Source organism: Gopherus evgoodei, chromosome 2 (genome assembly GCF_007399415.2).
Source record: "Gopherus evgoodei ecotype Sinaloan lineage chromosome 2, rGopEvg1_v1.p, whole genome shotgun sequence".
NCBI classification, from domain to species: domain Eukaryota; kingdom Metazoa; phylum Chordata; order Testudines; family Testudinidae; genus Gopherus; species Gopherus evgoodei.
This window is the reverse complement of record NC_044323.1, coordinates 272,106,968-272,130,056: the sequence shown is the minus strand read 5'-3', so window position 1 is coordinate 272,130,056 and position 23,089 is coordinate 272,106,968. Positions and strand designations below refer to the sequence as shown.

The window sequence follows — 23,089 nt, the reverse complement described above, 5'->3', positions numbered from 1 at the left end:
TGCTCTCTAATTTCCATGATATTGTTCAGACTGTACCTGGAAAATGCTTAACTGCTCTGTAATTTTGATAAGTTTATTAACTATTAGCTTTGAGGAAAAAATCAATGTGGCAGGAGGAAGTGGGAGACATTCTGAAGATGGTGACCAGCTTTATTAATCATTTAACATGTATTACTGCAACACTTAATGGCTCAGCTGAGAAGAGGTGCAATACATGCACATAGTAAAAGGTAATTGCTGTGCCAAAGAGCTAGAGTCTAAAGACGACAAGCAAGTGAAAGGAAGGAAGTATGACTGTATAACCTCAGAGTTCCGCACATCAGCGTTACAAACTGACCAGTCAAACACACACCTTATTTGGAACCCGAAATACACAATCAAAATGCAGTAGAGACCAAAAAAACAGAAAGCAAATACAGTACTGTGTTAAACATAAACTGCTAAAAAAAAAAAAGAAAAGTAAAGCAGCATTTTTTTCTTCATAGTAAAGTTTCAAAGCTGTATTAAGTCAATGTTCTGTTGTAAACTTTTGAAGGAATAGCCATTCCTTCAAAAGTTTTGTTCAGAGTTATGAACCAACCTCCGTTCCGGAAGTGTTCGTAACTCTGAGATTCTACTGTATTTCCATGCTATCAACTGAGGAATGAAATGACCTAGGAAGTCTGTAACAGAGCCATGAGTTGAATCCCCAATCCAGTGCCTTAGCCATGAGACCATCCTTCCTCTCTGAGGAAAATTCCTTTTGTTAATATTTTTCAGATTTAACTTGGTAATGCCTTAATTGCTCTGCATTATTGAGATGTTGTCTAAGCATCTCTGTGGGCAAAATTCAGAGAAGTGTTGAATACCCACATCCTCCTTTGACGTCAGTACCTCTCAGGACCCTACGTTGGTGCTCTTTTCAAGAGCACTAACAAGGCCTGTTAGTGTTTCTTTTTCAATCTATCAGTTAGGTGAAGACCTGGAGTAGAAGTGATTTATTAGCTAACTCCAAGACAGATCGCATCACAAATCTCATCTAGGCTCCAGCGGTTGAAGTTGCCAGGCTTTGTAGTTTGCCACATGAAATCCATATAAATCTGACTAGATTTTTCTGGTTAATTTTACTAAATGAAATTGCTGAAGTGAGTGTCGTGGAGTGATTAACAAAGTCTGCAAATCTGAAGTGTAAAGGGGACGGGGAATGAATCACTACTACTATATTTGTGAAACAGAACAAAATAAAACTTAAACTATGATATAGCCCAATCTACAGTAATTGCTCTTTGTCTCCAGCATTGCCATATTGTATTGCACTGTAACAATGAGAGATCCATTTCATTCTTCTGATATGCTCTGCCATTAGTTATCTAGTGATTTCTAAGGAAGGATAGTAATGTGTGTGTGCGCGTATGCATCTGGTATTTATAGAAGACTTTTTTTTAATGGTGCTAAAAACTGATTTGCTCAGCGTTCCTCAAAGCTGCAGTGGTGCTTTTTGTTAGTAATCCTATAAGGAGGGTTGGCAGTTTCCAAAGTAATTAGAACCTTGGAGCAAATAAACACCAAATGAACCCTCTTCTTTTGAAGTCAGTTTTTTTTTAATAGCCTTGTTCTGCTATAATTATGTACCAGTCATTATAACATTAAAAATCATTTTAAGTGAATGAATGCTATTTTTGTTGTTGTTCCTTGCTAATTATGAACTAATTATAGTTTAGGGTAGCCTTCTAAAAATTTCATCTAATTATAATAAAGCGATTGGCTCTGACTGCTTCAGCCTTGAGTCTGCAGGGAAAGAAGCAGCTCAAAGTTTTATCAATCTAGGCTGACTCAGAAATGGCTAATGGGTATTCTGGTGGCTTGTACTACACCCTTAGTTACAAAGAGTTAATAGACACTTTGGTATAACTCATGTTCATTTAATAAGTGGGCAACAAGTTATATAATGTGCTGCATTATCTCATATCTGTGAGCCATAAAGGAGGATAGTGACAGAGACACTGTTAACATAGGGAGGTAATTACTCTTCACTCTGAACACTGCTAAAGAAGTCAATCCTTCCTCTCCTATTAATAATGTTAGCAGAACTAAATATGTATCAGTTACACCTGGGCAAGTATATATAAATTAAGAACAAATTAGGTATAAGAATGAAAAAGCCCAGCTTGCCTCTCAGATCCCAGCTTTCATTTTCAAGGTTGGCAGTTAGAAAAACCAATCGTTTTACTTATAAACTGAACACGCGCAATCAGGAGGAGTACCTGAGATAAAATAAACACGGAAACCTGCAGTGACACTTATTTTTAATAGACTCATTTTTCAGAATAGAAAATGTAAAACTTTAGCCTTCAGACTCCTGCACCTACATCATCTTAGTGCCAAATTCCCTCCTACCAAGAGCTCTATGTAGCTGGCAAGCACTGTGGGATTAACCTGATATTTTCACCTAAATGGTACAGATAGATTTTTATAGATACACTGTGCTTCTAATATTTGTCAAATAAAACTCAAAACCTTTTCAATATATATTTTCATAGTGTTGCCTGTGGTGAGAATTTTTTGTATTTTTTAAAGAGAGACTTAGATCTAGCAAAGCAATTTGCTGAAACAACATTTACTGTTTCCCAGCCACTTGCCAAATAGAGATTCTAGAAGTGACTTTGAATATATTAGACTCATTGTGTTCTATCCTAGAGTATTTCTCTGAGTCAGGTTCATACATGCAACTTAGGGCTTCTGTATCCAGAGAGTTATTCCAGAATAGCTATGTGACAGACTGAGAATATCGCCTATATCCTAGACTAGGGTTTCTCAAACTTCATTGCACCGCAACCCCCTTCTGACAGCAAAAATTACTACAAGACCCCAGGAAAGGGGACCGAAGCCTGAGCCCCCGCCTCTTCCTTGCCCTGGAGGGGGCGGGTGGCAAAGCTTGAGGGCTTCAGCCCTGGGCAGTGGGTCTTGGACTTTGGCTTCAGCCCCAGGGCCCAGCAAGTTTAACAGCAGCCCTGGCAACCCCATTAAAATGGGGTCATTACCCACTTTGGGGTCCCAACCTGCAGTTTGAGAACCACTGTCCTAGACGCACCTTATGGAATAAAGATAAACTTTATTGAATTAAGTTAACCCTTATTGAATTGGGCTTGGTGCCTATGAGGTCCATAGTACTGAAAATGCAATTGTTTGTGTGTGATTGTAGGATTGTATGTAATTTTACTAGGGATTTGACTAATATAAATGTTAGGAACGTCAGAGGATTTTTTGGGACAATGCATGTAAAGTGGATATTCTAGAAAATGTCTGGCGGGTGAGGGGATGACCCACTTCAAATCCACTCTTTTGAAACTACGCCCAGGGGAGGAAAGTCAATGTCTATTAATTACCTGCTCCTGGAAACTGCAGATCAAAGACCCCTGAACTGTATAAAGGGCAGACTACACATGTTATGAAAGTGCTAATCCTGAGCTGAGGCTGTGATGAATTTATGACTACAAAGGAAACACTAGGGGGTGTTCAAAGACCAGAGCCCATGGTAAAGTTTGGGCGATGTCTAGTACACTTATTAGCATGTGTGTAGGTTCTTTTATTGTTTTCAATATGTTTTCTCTATAATGCTTTTTATCTTAAGAATAAAGTAGGCTTGTGTAGGAAGTGCTGTGTGATGCCTTGTAACTATAGCAATTACACCGGTTAACCATCTCTGAAGAGAAAGCAAGAAGGTGCCCTAGGGCAAGCTGTGTGTGCTTCAACGTGGAGACAGGGAGCTGTGCTGCCTGGAAATACCCCAGTCAGAAGGGGGAGAGATGTAAAGATCCTCCCAGAAAGGCACTGGCTGGAGAGCCGGAAGCCTGAGAGTGGATGCCCTTGCTAGACCACTCAGAGGAAACTCAGGTGCAGTGCCCTGACCTGTGACAAGGTATTCTCTGTTTGTGTGGGCACTCTTATTCCAGAAGTCTGAATCCATTTCCAAAGCAGATTAAGTTAATTCAGAATAAGGTGCTTTTATTCCAGAATAAGAGTTTCCACTCCTGGAGTAAATCAGGAATAGTGTATCTGCTTTAAATTCACATTCTACCTAATTGCAGATTAACTTTTATGTGTAGACAAGTCTTTAACTAATCCATGAGACCGTTTGCATCTTAGATATTTTTTCTTTTGCAACATTAATGGCTTTAACTGAATCTTTTAGATTTGCACTGATGTATTCTGGATTAAAGTGTGTATTCTGTGTTCACCTTCGGCATAAACTCTGTATTCTATTTGTCTGTCTTACCTCTCAGATTCAAAATGGCATCTGCTATAGGAAAGGTTTGGGTATGTATCATGAAAGAGAGTAGAAGGTATTTGGTAATAGCTTATTGATTAATATGTACTTGTGCTTAATGCTGAGTCCTTTACTGATACATTTGTGCCGGGTAAGAGTGAAAATAATTTAAAAAAAAAAAAAGTTTCCTGAGAGGCTAGGTCAGGAATTTCTCTCAAACTCCTCTTGCTGCTGCAGAAACTTGACATCTGCTGTTTGTATTTTTACTGAACTGAAAGTTTCTCAGCATGAGGCATTGTCTACACCACAGGGGAAATTCAGTCTAATCTACACAATTTCAGCTACATGAATATAGTAACTCAAATTGACCTAACTTAGATCTGCTTACCACTGGGTCCACACTACATGATGTCCTGTCGACTTCCCCTACTCTTCTTGATCCGGTGGAGTACAGGAGTCCACAGGAGAGCAATCTGCAGTTGATGTAGCGGGTCTTCAATTGACCCGCTAAATCGACTGCCAGTGCATCAATCACTGCTCGTCGATCTCTCAGTAAGTGTAGACAAGCCCTTAGAAAAAGACATGCTTCAAGGACGTATATCGGTTCCTGTGTACCCAAAAGGAGGGGGAAATCCATTTGGAGGAGAAAATTCAGCTTCCCAAAGAAGTGGAACAGCTGGTGTGAAGGTCCTAAAATAGTGCATTGGTCCTTCATGTAGCAAATCCCACATATATTACTGGAATTAGATCCTGATTGTTGTTATCTCATTTGGCTACATGTAAGAGAGAGAAAGTAAAGCAGAAGTAGTGAGATCTTTCAGACCCCTTTTTTTTTTTAAATGGGGCTAACAGCTGATTGCCTGAGAAACACACACATACATACCTGTAGAGAGTGGGCAAAACAAATCACTCAGATTCATGGCTGGCGTGCAGAGAATAAATAGTCCATAGGAAAGCTGATGATGACATTTTCTTCAGCAAAAAAAAAAAGGGTGGGGGAATATGAATTGCTCTGTTCTTATTAACTTTACTTGCTCTCAATAACATATTAAAATTTGAACAACTTGGATGTGATTAACAGCAAGGGGAAGAAGAAAATTCAGATTTGTGTTTCATTGTGTCTCTTGGATTTATTTCTTATGACTGTCAATTGTCCATATTGATGAGAAATTCTAATTTGAATTATTGTCCAGTGATGAAATACACCAGTGTGCCACCCAATTCTAGGCAGGGCTGAGACTAACAGAACACAATTATTTATATTGTTGCAGAAGTTTTAAAGCTAACATCATTGGATTGTTAATCAGAGGTTCCAACAATGTCAGAACATAGATTTAGCAAAGACATCTGTTATCCTCTGCACATCAGTGGAAGAATAATAATTAAAAAGTTAGATGTTTATAAATATTTAACATTTTTGTCTCTCAAAGGATGAAATTCACCCTTTGCAGAAGAGCAGTATATGGGATATACACCATTTAAACAGGGATGAATTTCAGTGATCATGCACTCTGAAGAATACCCTTAACCCAATATGCTTTTGGGGAGGAGGGGTGATTTCCAGCCATCTCTATCATAAAAGAAAATCAGACAGTGATATACTGCCCACATTTTACTTAAGGGCTCCTGTAAAGAAATGTGCTGTAGGCAAGAAGTGTGAGGAACATAATGCACTTTCTTATAACCACAAGCCAGGAAAGTAAACAAATTATATGAACATGCAGTTTGCTGGAGATGTTTACAATTTGTTCCTGAACAGTACTTTCAGTTGGTAGTTTGGGCATTATATTCAGGATGTGTGCTTGGAAGAGCAGGGTGATGGGGATTGAAGACCAGAGATATCATCTCTGGAGAAATTATGAAAAATTCCTGCCTTCTTATGGGGCCTCATGCATTCCAAAGGATGTGTTCTTCAGAAGTAGGCTCATCAGCCCAGAGATAACTCCTCTCTGGGGTGCCCTAGCAGTTTCCTGAGAGGACATAAAATAGAGGTGAGAGAGTGAAATCACCTGAAAAGTCTCTTTAATTGGCTGGCAGAACTTTAACAAGAATTCCCCCAAACCTCCCTCTAGCCTGTTACTGAATGAGACCTAAACAAGTATAAACTTTGCCTTTTTTTCTTGAATATCCTGATCATTTTTGACACACTGGTTCCATATGAAGCACCTAATTGTGCACACCCGTGCTCTGCACCTTGCAGGATTTGGGCTTAATAGGCATTATTTCTGCTGTGCTGTGCCTGACTGCTCACTTGACAGGGCCCCACCTGTTTTCCAATGGATCTATCTACAGTCTCTGCAGTAGTCAGGAAGTGTGCTTTATGGAAAAGCGTGAGGAAACCCTTTATTGTGCATAAATAATAAGTTCAACACAGAGTATCATACAGTAATTAAGATGTCTATACACTAATGCGAGAAGCCTAGGGAACAAAATGGAGGAACTAGAGCTGCTGGTGCAGGAAATGAAACCGGATATTATAGGGATAACAGAAACATGGTGGAATAGTAGTCATGACTGGAGTACAGGTATTGAAGGCTATGTGCTGTTTAGGAAAGACAGAAATAAAGGCAAAGGTGGTAGAGTAGCATTGTACATCAATGATGAGGTTAACTGTAAAGAAATAAGAAGTGCTGGAATGGACAAGACAGAGTCTGTCTGGGCAAAAATCACACTGGGAAAGAAAGCTACTAGAGCCTCCCCTGAGATAGTGCTTGGGGTGTGCTACAGACCGCCAGGATCTGATTTGGATATGGATAGAGACCTCTTTAATGTTTTTAAGGAAGTAAACACTAATGGGAAATGTGTGATCATGGGAGACTTTAACTTCCCAGATATAGACTGGAAGACAAGTGCTAGCAAGAATAATAGGGCTCAGATTTTTCTGGATGTGATAGCAGATGGATTTCTTCACCAAGTAGTTGAAGAACCAACAAGAGGGGATGCCATTTTAGATTTGGTTTTGGTGAGTAGTGAAGACCTCATAGAAGAAATGGTTGTAGGGGACAACCTTGGTTCGAGTGATCATGAGCTAATTCAGTTCAAACTAGATGGAAGGATAAACAAAAATAGATCTGGGACTAGGGTTTTTGACTTCTTGAGGGCTAACTTTAAAGAATTAAGGAAATTAGTTAGGGAAGTGGATTGGACTGAAGAACTTGTGGATCTAAATGCGGAGGAGGCCTGGAATTACTTTGTCGCAGCTGCAGAAACTATCAGAAGCCTGCATCCCAAGAAAGGGGGGAAAAAACCACAGGCAGGAGTTGTAGACCAAGCTGGATGAGCAAGCATCTCAGAGAGGTGATTAAGAAAAAGCAGAAAGCCTACAAGGAGTGGAAGAAGGGTGGGATTAGCAAGGAAAGCTACCTTAGTGAGGTCAGAACGTGTAGGGATAAAGTGAGAAAGGCTAAAAGCCAAGTAGAGTTGGACCTTGCAAAGGGAATTTAAAACCAATAGTAAAAGGTTCTATAGCCATATAAATAAGAAGAAAACAAAGAAAGAAGAAGTGGGACCGCTAAACACTGAGGATGGAAAGGAGGTTTTGATAGGATAACGAGCCTTGTGGATAAGGGAGAAGCGGTGGATGTGATATACCTAGACTTTAGTAAGGCATTTGATACGGTCTCGCATGATATTCTTATAGATAAGCTAGGAAAGTACAACTTAGATGGGGCTACTATAAGGTGGGTGCATAACTGGCTGGATAACCGTACTCAGAGAGTAGTTGTTAATGGCTCCCAATCCTGCTGGAAAGGTATAACAAGTGGGGTTCCGCAGGGGTCTGTTTTGGGGCCGGTTCTGTTCAATATCTTCATCAACGATTTAGATGTTGGCATAGAAAGTACGCTTATTAAGTTTGCGGATGATACCAAACTGGGAGGGATTGCAACTGCTTTGGAGGACAGGGTCAAAATTCAAAATGATCTGGACAAGTTGGAGAAATGGTCTGAGGTAAACAGGATGAAGTTCAATAAAGATAAATGCAAAGTGCTCCACTTAGGAAGGAACAATCAGTTTCACACATACAGAATGGGAAGAGACTGTCTAGGAAGAAGTATGGCAGAAAGAGATCTAGGGGTCATAGTGGACCACAAGCTTAATATGAGTCAACAGTGTGATACTGTTGCAAAAAAAGCAAACGTGATTCTGGGATGCATAAACAGGTGTGTTGTAAACAAGACACGAGAAGTCATTCTTCCGCTTTACTCTGCGCTGGTTAGGCCTCAACTGGAGTATTGTGTCCAGTTCTGGGCACCGCATTTCAAGAAAGATGTGGAGAAATTGGAGAGGGTCCAGAGAAGAGCAACAAGAATGATTAAAGGTCTTGAGAACATGACCTATGAAGGAAGGCTGAAGGAATTGGGTTTGTTTAGTTTGGAAAAGAGAAGACTGAGAGGGGACCTGATAGCAGTTTTCAGGTATCTAAAAGGGTGTCATCAGGAGGAGGGAGAAAACTTGTTCACCTTAGCCTCTAATGATAGAACAAGAAACAATGGGCTTAAACTGCAGCAAGGGAGATTTAGGTTGGACATTAGGAAAAAGTTCCTAACTGTCAGGGTAGTTAAACACTGGAATAGATTGCCTAGGGAAGTTGTGGAATCTCCATCGCTGGAGATATTTAAGATTAGGTTAGATAAATGTCTATCAGGGATGGTCTAGACAGTATTTGGTCCTGCCATGAGGGCAGGGGACTGGACTCGATGACCTCTCGAGGTCCCTTCCAGTCCTAGAGTCTATGAGTCTATGAGTCTATGAGGTTAAGGATAACCTAGGCATGGCCCAATATCTAAATAAGTACTTTGCCTCAGTCTTTAATAATGAGGAGCTTAGGGATAATGGAAGGATGACAAACGGGAATGAGGATATGGAGGTGGATATTACCACATCTGAGGTAGAAGCCATACTTGAACAGCTTAATGGGACAAAATCGGAAGGCCCAGATAATCTTCATCCAAGAATATTAAAGGAACTGGCGCATGAAATTGCAAGCCCATTAGCAAGAATTTTCAATGAATTGGTAAACTCAGGGGTTGTACCGTATGACTGGAGAATTGCTAACATAGTTCCTATCTTTAAGAAAGGGAAAAAAGGTGATCTGAGTAACTATAGGCCTGTTAGTTTGACATCTGTAGTATGTAAGGTCTTGGAAAAAATTTTGAAGGAGAAAGTAGTTAAGGACATTGAGGTCAATGGTAATTGGGACAAATTACAGCATGGTGTTACTAAAGGGAGATCGTGCCAAACCAACCTGATCTCCTTCTTTGAGAAGGTGACAGATTATTTAGACAAAGGAAATGCAGTAGACCTAATTTACCTCGATTTCAGTAAGGCTTTTGACATGGTTCCACATGGGGCATTATTAGTCAAATTGGAAAAGATGGGGATCAATATGAAAATTGAAAGATGGATAAGGAACTGATTAAAGGGGAGACTCCAACAGGTCGTACTGAAGGGTGGAAGGAGGTTACTAGTGGAGTTCCACAAGGATCGGTTTTGGGACCAATCTTATTTAACCTTTTTATTACTGACCTTGGCACAAAAAGCGGGAATGTGCTGATAAAGTTGGCGGATGACACAAAGCTGAGGGGTATTGCTAACAAGGAGAAGGACCAGGATATCATACAGGAAGATCTGGATGACCTTGTAAACTGAAGTAATAGTAATAGGATGAAATTTAATAGTGAAAAGTGCAAGGTCATGCACTTAGGGATTAATAATAAGAATTTTAGATATACTTTGGGGACACATAAGTTGGAAGCAACAGAGAAGGAGAAGGACCTTGGTGTATTGGTTGATCACAGGATGACTATGAGCCGCCAATGTGATATGACAGTTAAAAAAGCTAATGCGGTTTTAGGATGCATCAGGCAAGGTATTTCCAGCAAAGATAAGGAGGTGTTAGTACCGTTATATAAGGCACTGGTGAGACCTCATCTGGAATACTGTGTGCAGTTCTGGTCTCCCATGTTTAAGAAAGATGAATTCAAAGTGGAACAGGTTCAGAGACGGGCTACTAGGATGATCCGAGGAATGGAAAACTTGTCATGTGAAAGGAGACTCAAAGAGCTTGGCTTGTTTAGTCTAGCCAAAAGAAGGCTGAGGGGGGATATGCTTGTTCTTTATAAATATATCAGAGGGATTAAGATTAGGGAGGGAGAGGAATTATTTAAGCTTAGTACCAATGTAGACACAAGAACGAATGGGTATAAACTGGACACTAAGAAGTTTAGACTTGAAATAAGACGAAGGCTTCTAACCATTAGAGGAGTGAAGTTCTGGAACAGCCTTCCAAGTGGAGTAGTGGGGGCAAAAGACATATCTGGCTTTAAGACTAAGCTTAATAAGTTTATGGAAAGGATGGTATGATGGGATAGCTTAATTTTGACAATTGATCTTTGATTATTGCCAGATAAGAATGCCCAGTGGTTGGTGATGGGATGTTGGATGGGATGGGATCTGAGTTACTACAGAGAATTCTTTCCTGAGTGCTGACTGGTGAGTCTTGCCCACATGCTCAGGGTTTAGCTGATCACCATATTTGGGGTCGGAAAGAAATTTTCCTCCGGGGCAGATTGGCAGAGGCCCTGGAGGTTTTTCGCCTTCCTCTGCAGCGTGGGGCATGGGTCACTTGCTGGTGGATTCTCTGCAGCTTGAGATCTTCAAACCACAATTTGAAGACTTCAATAACTCGGACATAGGTTAAGGGTTTGTTATAGAAGTGGATGGGTAGGGTTCTGTGGCCTGCTTTGTGCAGGAGGTCAGACTAGATGATCACATTGGTCCCTTCTGACCCTAAAGTCTATGAGTCTATTTGTTTATCTTATTCCCATAGGAAAGGTAGGATATCATGGAAAAGAAATTGGCTTTTTGTGTCTTGTTTTTTTAGGATCTTCTGTATAATGTGTTGCAAGCATTTTCTTTAATGGTGGCATGGAGCATCCTGTGTAATAGACTGGCTGCTCAGCTAAATGACCCTGAAGTGGGTCTGCAATTAGTGAAGGAACAATAGCCAGAGAAATTCATGTTGCACCTGACCAATAATACAATGGTATATCCAACCAGAAGATACACATGCCATGATGGGTGTCAACTGAGGGCAAACTTTCCAAAAAGAACACACTTCAGCATAGCAAAACTGAACCAGCACTGTCATCTCTTGTTTTTCCCTCTTTACTGTACTTTTGTGTCTTATCCCTTCCTGAGGCATCTGCAACTTCTATTCAAATTTCATTAGTACTTTAGATTGCTTTGTAAATCAGGGACCCTAAAGAACATAATCGAGGACTGATGGGTTTTGGTAGGAGCACTGCACTATGCAGAAGTGATGCAGGTAGTAGACACAATGATCACTTTTCCTAGGAGATCTGTTAGAGTTGGAGGGAAATAGAGAGACAAGAAGAATGAAGAAAGTCTTGTACCATGCTAATACCAGCCTATAACACCATGGTCCATTTTAATTAGGTGGAAGGGGTAGGGTTAGGAACAGCATAGTTCAGTGTGGACACTTGTCCAGGAACAAGACAATGGAATACTTCACATTCTATTGACCAGTCCCAAAGGTGTTGCAGTCAGTAATCAGAAGAAAGCACAACAACCTGGTCATTCACAAACGAAACAACCTTCGGTTTGCCATAATCATTCTGTTGTCCCCTTTTTCTATTTAATGTCTATCATAAATTGTTCCATTTTATAATGTTGTGTTTGAGTAGATACACTTAAACACAACACTTAAAGCACCAGACAGGGATCCTGGCTCTGCACAGATTTCTTAGGTAAATCACTTAATATTTTCGAACTGAGTTTTGACAAATGATCATGTTGTTTAGTTGTTGCACTGTTAGAGATAACTACCTACCTCCTCACAGGGTGTTTTGAGGTTTTGGGTATGTCTTCACTGAAGAATTAACTTGAGTCACAGGCACCAACTTCCATTTTCCTTTGTGGGTGCTTCACCCCTGCTCCACCCCAAGTCCCCATCTTACTCCACCTCTTCCCCCAAGGTCCCACCCTTCGCCCCGCCTCTTCCCGCCCTCCTTCTCCCAGCACCTGCCGCCGAACAGCTGATCAGTGGGTGGCTGGTGGTTACTGAACACCCACTATCTTTTTTTCCCAGAGCACTCATGGAGTCGGTGCCTATGACTTGAGCTATGTACACTCAAGTTGCTTCTCTTGAGTTAGCCTACCTCAAGGGAGAGAAGCCACATTGCAAAATAATACTAAAGTTATTGTGTCCACACTGGCACTGTACTCACTTGTGTGGCACTAAGACTTCTGAGGGCATATCCCATGATTTTTAGCATTGCACTAAGCTGAGCTCCACTCTCTGTTTCATAATGCATTATGGGAGAACTTGCCTACCCTTTCTGGGCACATGGGGCAGTTGTGGGAAGACATTGGAGGACTTGCAACAGGCAAATGGTGCTAGCCTGTATCTACCCTTCAAAGGGGTCATGTTAGCAGGTGACAAGTTGTACTCACTCACTCTTTAGCCTCTACCTTTCGGAGATCAGCCAACTCTAGTTAAAAGCATAAGTATTCTTATGTTAAGGGGTTTTGTGCGTGAACAGAAATCAAGGTAAAGGGTAATGCTTGAGTTAGCACTTGAGTTAATTTTGCAGTGAAGACAAGCCTTTTGTTTGTTATTAAGGTACTCTGAAATCTCTAATGGAAGGTGTCAGGATCTCTTTCCCACTTTGAACTTTAGCGTCCAGAAAGTGGGGACCTGCCTATACTCCTCTCAACTTAATTCCTAGATTAGATCTGATAATGCTGGCACCAACCAGAGACTTCAGTGTCTGGTGCACTCCTTGTCCCCCCAAAACCTTCCCTGGGGAGACCAAGACCCAAATCCCTTGGGTCTTAAAACAAAAGGAAATAAACCATTCCCCTACCTTTCCTCTCCCAGACTTTCCCCTCCCTGGGTTACCCTGAGAGATACTGTGATTCAAACTCCTTGAATCTTAAAACAGAGAGAAATTCACCTTCCCCCCCTTTCCTTTCCCCCCACCAATCCCTGGTGAGTTCAGACCCAGTCCCCTTGGGTCTACACAAGGACAAAATCAATCAGGTTCTTAAAAAGAAAAGCTTTTAATTAAAAAAAAAAAGTAAAAATTATCTCTGTAAAATCAAGATGGAAAAATGTTTACAGGGTCTCAGCTTTATCTAGACCAGAGGGACTCCCTCCCCTCTAGCATAAGATACAAGTTACAGCAAACAGAGGTAAAATCCTTCCAGCAAAATACACATTTACAAATAAAGAAAACAAACATAAATCTAATCCGCTTTCTATCTATTTCTTACTATCTTGAACCTGAGAGACTGTTTCAGTAAGATTGGAGAAATCTAGTTGCGTGTCTGGCTTCTCTTAATCCTGAGAGAGAACAAAGAACAGAACAAAAAGCACAAAACAAAGACTTCCCTCCACCAAGATTTGTAAGTATCTTGTTTCCCGATTGGTCCTCTGGTCAGGTGTCAGCGAGGTTCACTGAGCTTGTTAACCCTTTACAGGTAAAAGAGACATTAACCCTTAACTATCTGTTTATGACAGAAGGGCTGCAGAGTATAAAAGTTATATAATTGCTGAAAGGTATTACTTTGTTAAAGTAATTTAAGATCAGAAGAGCACATTCCACTAACTCATTGATTCCATGTCCTCCTCGTCTCAATCTTCTATTGGTTGTTTGAGTTGATCAGTCACACAGATAACTCTTTTGTCTTCTCAAGGCCACTAGCATCTTTGATACTCTGGACTTCTGCCAGTTTCCAAGGGAAGGAATTGGAGGGCATTTCCTCTATTATGCAGACATCTTAACCCCATCTTTCAAGTTCCAAAAGTCTTTTAGTAGTAGATCGTGCTTTTTTTAATGAGCCTTGTTGTACCTAATTTGTTCAGCTTTGTGTGAGTAGCCATATGGCATCAATGGATACCTAGTGAAAACGTATTTATTATCTCATAAAACATATATAAAGATGTCAAATGCATATAATTAAAGGAATTCTCTTTGAGATATATTCTTACCAATTAACCACCTGGAGTTTCCTGGCCAAATCTTAATCAGTTTGCTGACGGAGGACATATTGTATGCGTCATGAGTCAAGCTGGGAAACAGAGCAAACATATTGGTGGTGCTATTTCAAGTGTCACAGAGACAGGATCACAAAACCTGTATGTTCTTATTGTGGAAAAGCTATCTATCTATTTCTGTCTCCTTGAGAAATCACTGCCAGCACAATGAGGAACTTTAGCAGCACAGAAATCTTCCTTCCCTCTCAGCTGGGGTTGATGATAGTGGAAACTTCAGATCTAAAGAGAGTGACCATATTTCCCAAAAGCAGTGCAGGGCACTGGGGCAGCATGAGCCCTACCCACTGCATGGGACTAGCCAAACCCTCCCTCCTACACACATGGGGCTGGCCTGAGCCACTTGACTGAGTGCCCCTTCCCACACGGCGCTGGCATTGCTGCTCACTTGAGCCCTGCCTCCTCCCCCCTCTGTGCGTGGCGCTGGCATTGCCACTCACCTTTGCACATTCATCTGCACCCCACTTTTTTACAAAAGTGGGCATTAGTCCTATTTGCTCTTGCCAGCTGATCAAATTGGCAAGAGCAAATGAGACAAATGCCCACTTTTGCCAAAAAAAAAAAAGTTTCGACGGTTGGGGCAGAACTTAAAAAGGGGTCTGTCCAGGCCAAAATGGGATGTATGGTGACCACATCTAAATCTTGCTCCTGTTGAACCCAATGGCAAATCTCCCATAGACTTTAATCAGACCAGGATTTGGCTTTCAGTGAGTAAGAAATTTTAAAGGAATCCCATCATTCCAAGTCTCACTTTGCTAAAAGAATGATACATCCATTACCTTCCCCAAGATTTGGGGCAGCTAGATTTCCAGTTCAACCCTTTTTCTGAAATGCATGCCTTTCCTTCATTCTCCACTAGCTTGCTGAAGAGGATCATAGATTCCTTCACATTTCTGCTCACCTTAAATTCTCCTGTGAGGTTAGTCTTGTGCTACAGATCATGGCACAAGAATCCAAGAGTGCATTTGCACATATTAAGACAGTGAGATCCCCTTCCCAGCCTTCCACAAAGCACAGTCCTGATTAGGCATGACCACTGGTGTACTACAGTCTTGGATCTTCTGCTATAAAGGCAGAAATATTGTGGATGTTCTGCATGGAGGCATCCATCATTCAAGTTTAAGCATCTTCATTCTGGAAATACGATTTTTTTTCCCCTACATTCACCTGTGACCCACCTATGCACTCACTCACTTGCTTCCTATTTTGGGGTCTAAAATTAAAAAATTTCTAGGGCCTGATTTTTTTTCAGATCCTGGCTTCTGCTTGTGCCTATGTAACTTTGAATACAAAAAAACACCCATGTGGCCAGTTTCCAATGTTAATCTTATGCCTGGGTTTACTGGAATTTGTGCAGAAGTTCTATTGTCTATGCTGCAGATATAATCCAGCCCTGCATGTGTGCAGGTGTTGACACTGGAATAGTGTGTGCTTAAGTGGAAGCTGAGTTGCAGCCTGTCTGAAAAACTGTGATATACTGACACTGATTTGTGTCTGTACCACAATTCAGTGCTCTTTTGTGAAAAGGTTTGTTAATAACTAGTCGCCATTGGAGAGTGCCTTTTCTCTTTGCCATTGTTACTTTTAGCACAGCCTCAAATTCAGCAAGTGCACCAAGGAATATGTGGGGTTGTTACCTAGTAACCGATAGCCTTGTGAACTGGAAAGTGATTTGGACTAGTTTAGTGTTAAGTATTTGCAGGTAGAAAAACAGTCTCTGTCTGTGGGTGGCAGGGCTTGAAATTTGAAGAGGCCTATGACCTAAGAAGAGAATGATCCTAGGTATGTCCTCGAATGGCTAGTCCTAACCGCCGCCCAAGGGTGGCTCCAGGCACCAGTGCGGCAAGCTGCAAGGGGCGGCCTGCCAGTCGCTGTGAGGGCAGCAGTCAGACTGCCTTCAGCGACTTGCCTGTGGGAGGTTCGCCGGTCCTGCGGCTTCAGCGGCAATTCGACGGTGGGTGCGCTGAAGGTGCAGGACCAGCAGACCTCTCGCAGGCATGCTGCCGAATCCACATTACCAGCGGACCTCCCGCAGGCATGCCACCGAAAGCCACCTGACTGCCATGCTTGGGGCAGCAAAATACGTAGAGCCGCCCCTGCCGCCGCCCGTGTCACCACAGCCACCCTGCTATTTTTCATGTACTAGCACACGTCTGCCTTCCCGCACTGGGAAGCACACTCAGCTGCTGTGTGTAGGCCTGGCTTAACATGAGTAATTGGACGTGAGTAAGGCCTCATTTCTTGGGAAACAGGATTAGGGAGGTAAATGGCTCAGCATGCTGGAAACAGAATGTCTGTACTAGTTTTGATAAGGTGGGGAGGGGACACACTGACAGAACCATTTACAATGGACAAAATAAGAATGGATAAAATAAGTCTGGAATGCAAGATGAGGTAAAGACTAAGTCGTGCATGCAGAGTACGTAGACAGAGCATGCTGTCAAGGGATTGGCTCCTACAAAGTAACCAAGTCAATCCCAAAATGTGTTAGTGCAATGTGATGTGTAAATGCATATAGAGGAAGAAGATTTCTGTGTAATTTTGGATAAGTGGTATGCCTCACTTCCATCCCCTACACTTCAGTCTAATCACCTCAGCATAGCTTTGGTGTATGCCAAATAAAGGAACCTGAGTGAAAGACTGGATTCAGACTGAATTCTTGAGGAACTGAGGGTCTCTGAGGAGTCCCCACATAGTGTGCTGTGACTTGGATTCCCAATACTGTGTACACGTAGTCTAAATGGGAGCAAGAGGGGATTGGCATCTCTGAAGAGCAGGCTGCTTACTCAACTGCCTAAATATAGATTTTAGGTTCCTAAATTTAAGCACCCAAGAAAAAAACTTTGGCCTCTCTGCACTGCATCGAGTGAGGGCAGAATACATTGAGTAGATCTCAAAGGAATGTGTTGTCCATCCATCATTGCCATTAAAGTATTTTAAAACTGTAGACTCTCTCATCACAGTGGTGCTGGAACTACGGTGCTGGGATTGCTGCCACAACCTCTGTCTTGAAATGACAATAACAATACATGGCTTCCTTGGTTTCCATCACCAGTACCCCCACTATAAAAATTGTTCCAGCACCCCCCTCCCCCCCGTCTCATCAGCAAATACAAAGAAACTGAGGTGTAGATGAATTAAGTTGTATGCTGCTATGGTTCCAAATGAAGCTACACATTCTGATTTTTGCATATTAATTTTGTGGAAATGTGTTTGTGCAATGTAACTGGTCCCTTTTCTGTGTGGTACACTAGTTTCCCCATTTCTTACTGATGAAGAATAAATTCACTTTTCTGTTTGAATCAAAATCTGCATTTTCTTTATGCTATTAGTATTTATTATTTATCTGTATTACCATAGCGCCTCAGAGGTCTAGTCATAAACCAGGATTCCACTGTGCTAGGCTCTGTACAAACACAGAACAAAAAGACGGTCCCTGCCCCAGAGAGTTTATAATCTAAGTGTAAGACAAGAGGCAACAAGTGAATACAGCTAACAGGAATACAGGAGATATTAATGGTCAGCATGGTAGGCAGTGGTCTAAGCATGCTGGCTCTCTAATACTTGTCAAGTTTTGCCCCACATTTCTGAGTCGTTTTGGTCAACTCCAAACTGCATTTTTCAGCAAATAAACTATTTGTCTGAAAAAACTTGCCCAGTTCTAATAACAGCAAAGGAGAGTTTTAAGGAGGGATTTGGAGGGAGGACAATTTGGAGATGATTATGGGGAGCTCCTCCCAAGGATGAAGGGCAAAGAAGAAAGTACAAAGGTGTTTGAAAATTTAGCAAGTTGCTGATGCAGGCTGGCATCATTGGCAGAGCAGAGGCAGTAACTGGCATTTGATAGTGAATGAGAGATGATGAGTAGGGTGGAAAATGCCTTAAAAGGGAAGACAAATAGCTTATGTTTAATTGAGAATGGTAGCCAGTGGAGGGATGCAAAAAGAGGAGTAACAGGGTCAAAGTGATGAGGCAGGAAAATGATCTTAGCGGTAGCATTTTGAAAAGATATGAAAGGGACACAGTGGGATTTCTCAAAGGCCAAAGAAAGTTGTGTTGCAGTAAACAAGACATGAGTAGAGTGTTTTAACTCTGTGGATGGAGTGGAAAGACTGAACCAAAGATCATATGCAAAAGAAATCAGCAAGATGTAGAAATTTTGTAAATCCGTGTTGGATTTCCCATGGCCTTGTTGGTGCACCATTTACATGGTTAGATTTTAAAGGGATTGGGTTGTTAGGCTTCAAATTTTATATACTCTGCTCCAGATTTTAGCCTCCCCCATTCCAATCAAGCATCAGTAATGCCAACAGATCCAGACAGCTGTGAATTCCCCATGCCTAGTTGAATCCTTCAGTGCAACAGAGTATCTGTAATTACTTCTGTGCCAGCACTCTCCTGGAGGTCCCTTGTGCAGGGGGCATCTGAGGAAAAAAAGAGGGCGAGATGGCGTCTGGGTGATTGTGTACCCCAGTGATCCACAATGGCTGGAACATCCCCTTGGGGCCAGAGGTACCCAAGTGTAAGTTAAATCTCTAACTTTCCTAGGACTGGCTTATCCCTGGATCCGGGGAGTGTCAAAATGCTTTAAAGCTACCGATCTTGTGCTGAGAGTATCACGACAGGTTTAGGGGATCTTGGTTTTCATCTATGAAGATGAATGTTCTGTTACCAGTTATCAGTCTGACTGTGAAGTACTTGTTTGCTTTTTTTATAGTAATAATCACTTTAGCATTGAATTAAAATAATTAAATCCCCCCAGTTACTTTAATCCCAATCACACAAAGCTGTGCCTGTCTTGTGCTCTACAATCACAAATATGCACAGCCAGATTGAACCGATCCATTTTCCTGCCTAACAACCTCTCCTTGTATCAAAATTTACAAATCTAATAGACAATCTCAACATTTATTGACTTTCCATAATAGAAGTTGTTAGGCAACAGCATGGTCCTAAACGTGGGAGCAATCTAATAAGTGGGTCCACAGTCAGAGAGAATAAGGTGTCCGCTCCTCTTTTGAGTAGGACCTACATGAAATAAGGTTTTTTATTTAAAAATATAATTAGTTAGACCTAGACTTATAGTTAATTAAAAGGAGTTATTACACAGGCTTAAACAAAAAGGAATTTACTAAAACAGTATGCAAATTTCAAGATAATTAAAATTTGAGGCCTGCCTACTTGGCAGTATCTCTTTAATTGATGCTAAATGTGAGCAGATCAAATAAGTACACTTTCTATTGTGTGTTAGGTTTGTTTTCCCTCTACAAGCTGACAATTGCTAATGGTCCCTTTGAATTATTTTTCTATCTGATCTGTTGGATTTCATCATTAAACTACTTGTCTTCTGGGGTTGGTGCTTACTGGTTGAGTTGGACACACTTAGTTAGTCTTGCATAATAGGAAGATGATGGGGCACTCATTAAAGGAAATAAGAAGTTTATGATATTTACTGGTGACAATGAAGAAGAAGAAAAACATTGACTGCTCAATTTGCTAATGAAAGGGAAAGATCAAAGGGAAAAGTTACCTGGAACTAATACTGTGCAGAAAAAATCTTCAGGAGACTGTGGAATTGATACTCACTAAGGGGTTGGACAAATCCTAAGTGGTCAGGTTGGGCCCCAAATGCAGTCAAAAATGGATTTTCTGTAGGGTTTTGAGCTGACAATGGAAATGGGGTGTCAGCAGAGAGCACGTGATCCTACCCTTATTCTGCTGAGATGAACTGTGGGTCTCTGCACGGGACATGCTTAAGGAGAGAAGGAGAGTGAATACAAGAGTGTAGCCAGTTGGTCTGGGCAGAGCATGAATGTATAAAGCCAAAATCCCTCACGAGGGGGAAGCATCTGCTACTTCTCCCATACCCTGTAGTAGCTGCTGTGACCCAGATGCATACTGCATGGAGGAGCTGAAGATTCTGTGTTTCATGCCTTTTTCAATGAATCCTGCTGAGGACTTGGCTGGCTTTCAGGGATGGCCACCGAGAGCAATCTGACCATTCACATAAAAGCCAGCTGTCCCTCTTATTCTAATGCTACCTCAGGGTCCTGCCACATCCATCCCAGGAAAGGAGCAGTGGAGAGGTTCTCCAAGCAAGCTAGAGTGGCTGCAGGAAAAGCAGCCAATCAGGGCCAGAAAGTCCCTATAAAAAGTTGCTAGAGAGACAGTTAGTTGCTGCTTGGAGCTGGAGAAGAAAGGACTGCATGTCTGGCTGGAAGAGCAACAGGGCCAAAGACAGTCTGCTGGCAGGGACCAGAGGAGCAAGAGGCTCCTAGCTAGCTGCTATACCAAGCCAAAGACTGTTTGCTAACAGGGACTGGGGAAACAATGAAGGAGCTCCTGGCTGGCTGTGGGGACTGAGTAAGGGGCTGAGCCTGGGGAGGGCCGCAGGAATATAGTGTCTCCAGGGAGGAAGCCCTGGGGATATGGCCCCATACCAGGGCTAGATTGGTTTAAAGACTGTGGACAAACCCAACCAGAGGGGCAGCTCACGAGCAGTGAGTGCCGACCCCGTTACACTGCCCTACTAAAGAGTCCTCCTATTCCAACACATTTCAATAAAGGCTTCCCTTCCCCTGTTTCTCCCTCAAATGATTGTCATTGCTTTCAGATGTTGAAACATAGATTCCCTTCTCAGCAGTCTGGTGGGGATCCCCAGCCAGCCCTGTGACAGCATGTGAGACTGTTGAGGCTGGCATTGTTGGTGGATAATAAGAGGGGACATAGATAGGGAAGGGCATGATTCTGCATGCCTTGGAAGGTGAGGTGAGAAGTCTGAGTTTCATGAGGTAGAAAAAGGGGGAGCCTGTGGAGGGATTTCAATGTGATAGGGAGACATAGTCAAAGCAGTGGAACAGGAGGATGACTTTCCAGCACTTTGAATGGAGTGGAAGAGGTAAGGTGGCAGCAGTCAAAGTTGGGAAGGAGGAGGAAGTGATAGTAGTCAAGATACAAGATGATGAGAAGACACATTGGCAAAGTGGATTAACACACATTGCCAGACCAGGAAACTTAACAGTATTACTGCTACTGCAGATTCCCCACTTCCTTTGTAGAGAATCCAGGAATTACAGCCAGAGTAGGGACACAGGGCTTAAGTGCAGATAGCAATGGACTTTCATATCACCTAATGTCTATCTGGTTTGTTCCCCACACGGTTTATAATGGGAGTGTAGCGAGGCAGTGTGGTTCCCTGCCACCCCGGCTAGTGACGAACCTCTCCAGACACCTAAGTGGGCGGAGCCAGTGAATCCCGCGCCAGCCCCCGAAAAGTCAAGGCACAGGACAGGAAGTATAAAAGCCCAACCACAGAACTCACTAGAATAACAGCTGCCGGAGAGGCCAGACACCTGTGGCCTAGCTCCTGGTTGGGAGACTGGCCAGACCGGCCGATGCCTGACGCCGACCAGAGCCCGGAGGAGCTGCCAACCCTGCCCCTCACCGGTCATCCTGAGGAACCCATGGAGCTTGACCCCTTGGAGAACACTGCCCAGACCTAGGTACCTCTAGAGGGGGAGTTAGGAAGTAGGCTAGGACGCAGTGGGGTGGGTGGGCCTGCGTCTCCCCGCCACCCAACTTGTGGGTGGCAGTCTCCCCCTCTCCTAGGCCCTTCGGAGCCAAGAGTCTGGACTTGCTGAATATTAACTGTTTGCTCAGCCCCTGCCTGAGGTCCTGAGCCATTGACTCTTTGTTGCCCCACCCCAGGGCCCGGGCCTGCTCATTATATAACAGTTGCTCAGCTCCTGTCTGAGGACCTGGGCCCGTGACTCACTACTGCCTGCCGACCGGGTGTCAATAACTACTATTTTTTGCCTCTACTGCTGCCACGGCGAGAGACTCACGCAGCCAGACTAATTCCCTGTCACAACTGAAAGGAAGTAGTGAGGCGGTGTGGTTCCCCGCTGCCCCGGAGAGGGACAAGCTCCAGCCAAACCCCTCTACAGGGAGCCTAATCCCATCCCAATGGCATAATGTGAAAAAATCTCTGAAGAAATCTTTGAGGTTTTCCCCCCTCTCTGCAGCAACTTTTTACAAGGAAAGGGACAAGCTAGTCCACTCTTAAATTGTATTCAGATAACATCTCTGCTGTTGAGAGGTTAGAGCTCAGAGAAATATCAGAGTTCTTTAGACCCTGAAACTTGGAGTAACAAGGACACCAAAGACCACATTCTACTCTGTTACACTAGAGTTGGTCCACAGCTGTTTCAGACATACGCTGGTGTATCTGATAACAAAATGCGGGCCTAGGCACCTTATCTGGTCAAAGTAGTCAACACACACACAGATGGAACACATCATTTCATGATTTAATGTTTAATGCTTTGAAATTAAAATGAAGGCTTTGAAAGATGATTAATACCATTTGTTGATGAAAATACCCATTTTAAGGAAGGTTTATTTTACAGTATTTCAGAAAATGCTTTAGCATATGATCCTGCACAACTATCTCTTATTTTTTTTCTTTTCTTAGAAGAATGTTAATGTTACCCATTTGGAAAGAGATTTCTGGCACAAGCATGGATCAAATATAAAATATAGGCTTCTTTATTAAATTGCTGCTTTTCCTGTAGTGCTGACCATGGCAGCTGTTCTGCTATATTCAGTAACTTGTTAGAGAAAAAAACTTTGATCTTCAATCACCATGCACTCTAGTATCAAGTGAGCAATAGGTTAATTTTTGAAAAATTAAATTCTCAGTAGAACTTCCTTTTTATTTAGGAACCACCAAGTGCTTAATGATTTTGATGTTTTGAATTTCCCTT

General features: G+C 42.2%; 1 protein-coding gene across 3 annotated transcripts in view; it reads left to right on the top strand.

The window, feature by feature from the left end:
* SAMD12 (sterile alpha motif domain containing 12) overlaps nt 1–23,089 on the top strand; it is a 239,534-nt gene that overhangs the window by 170,565 nt on the left and 45,880 nt on the right. The gene's annotated exons all lie outside the window — the stretch shown is intronic.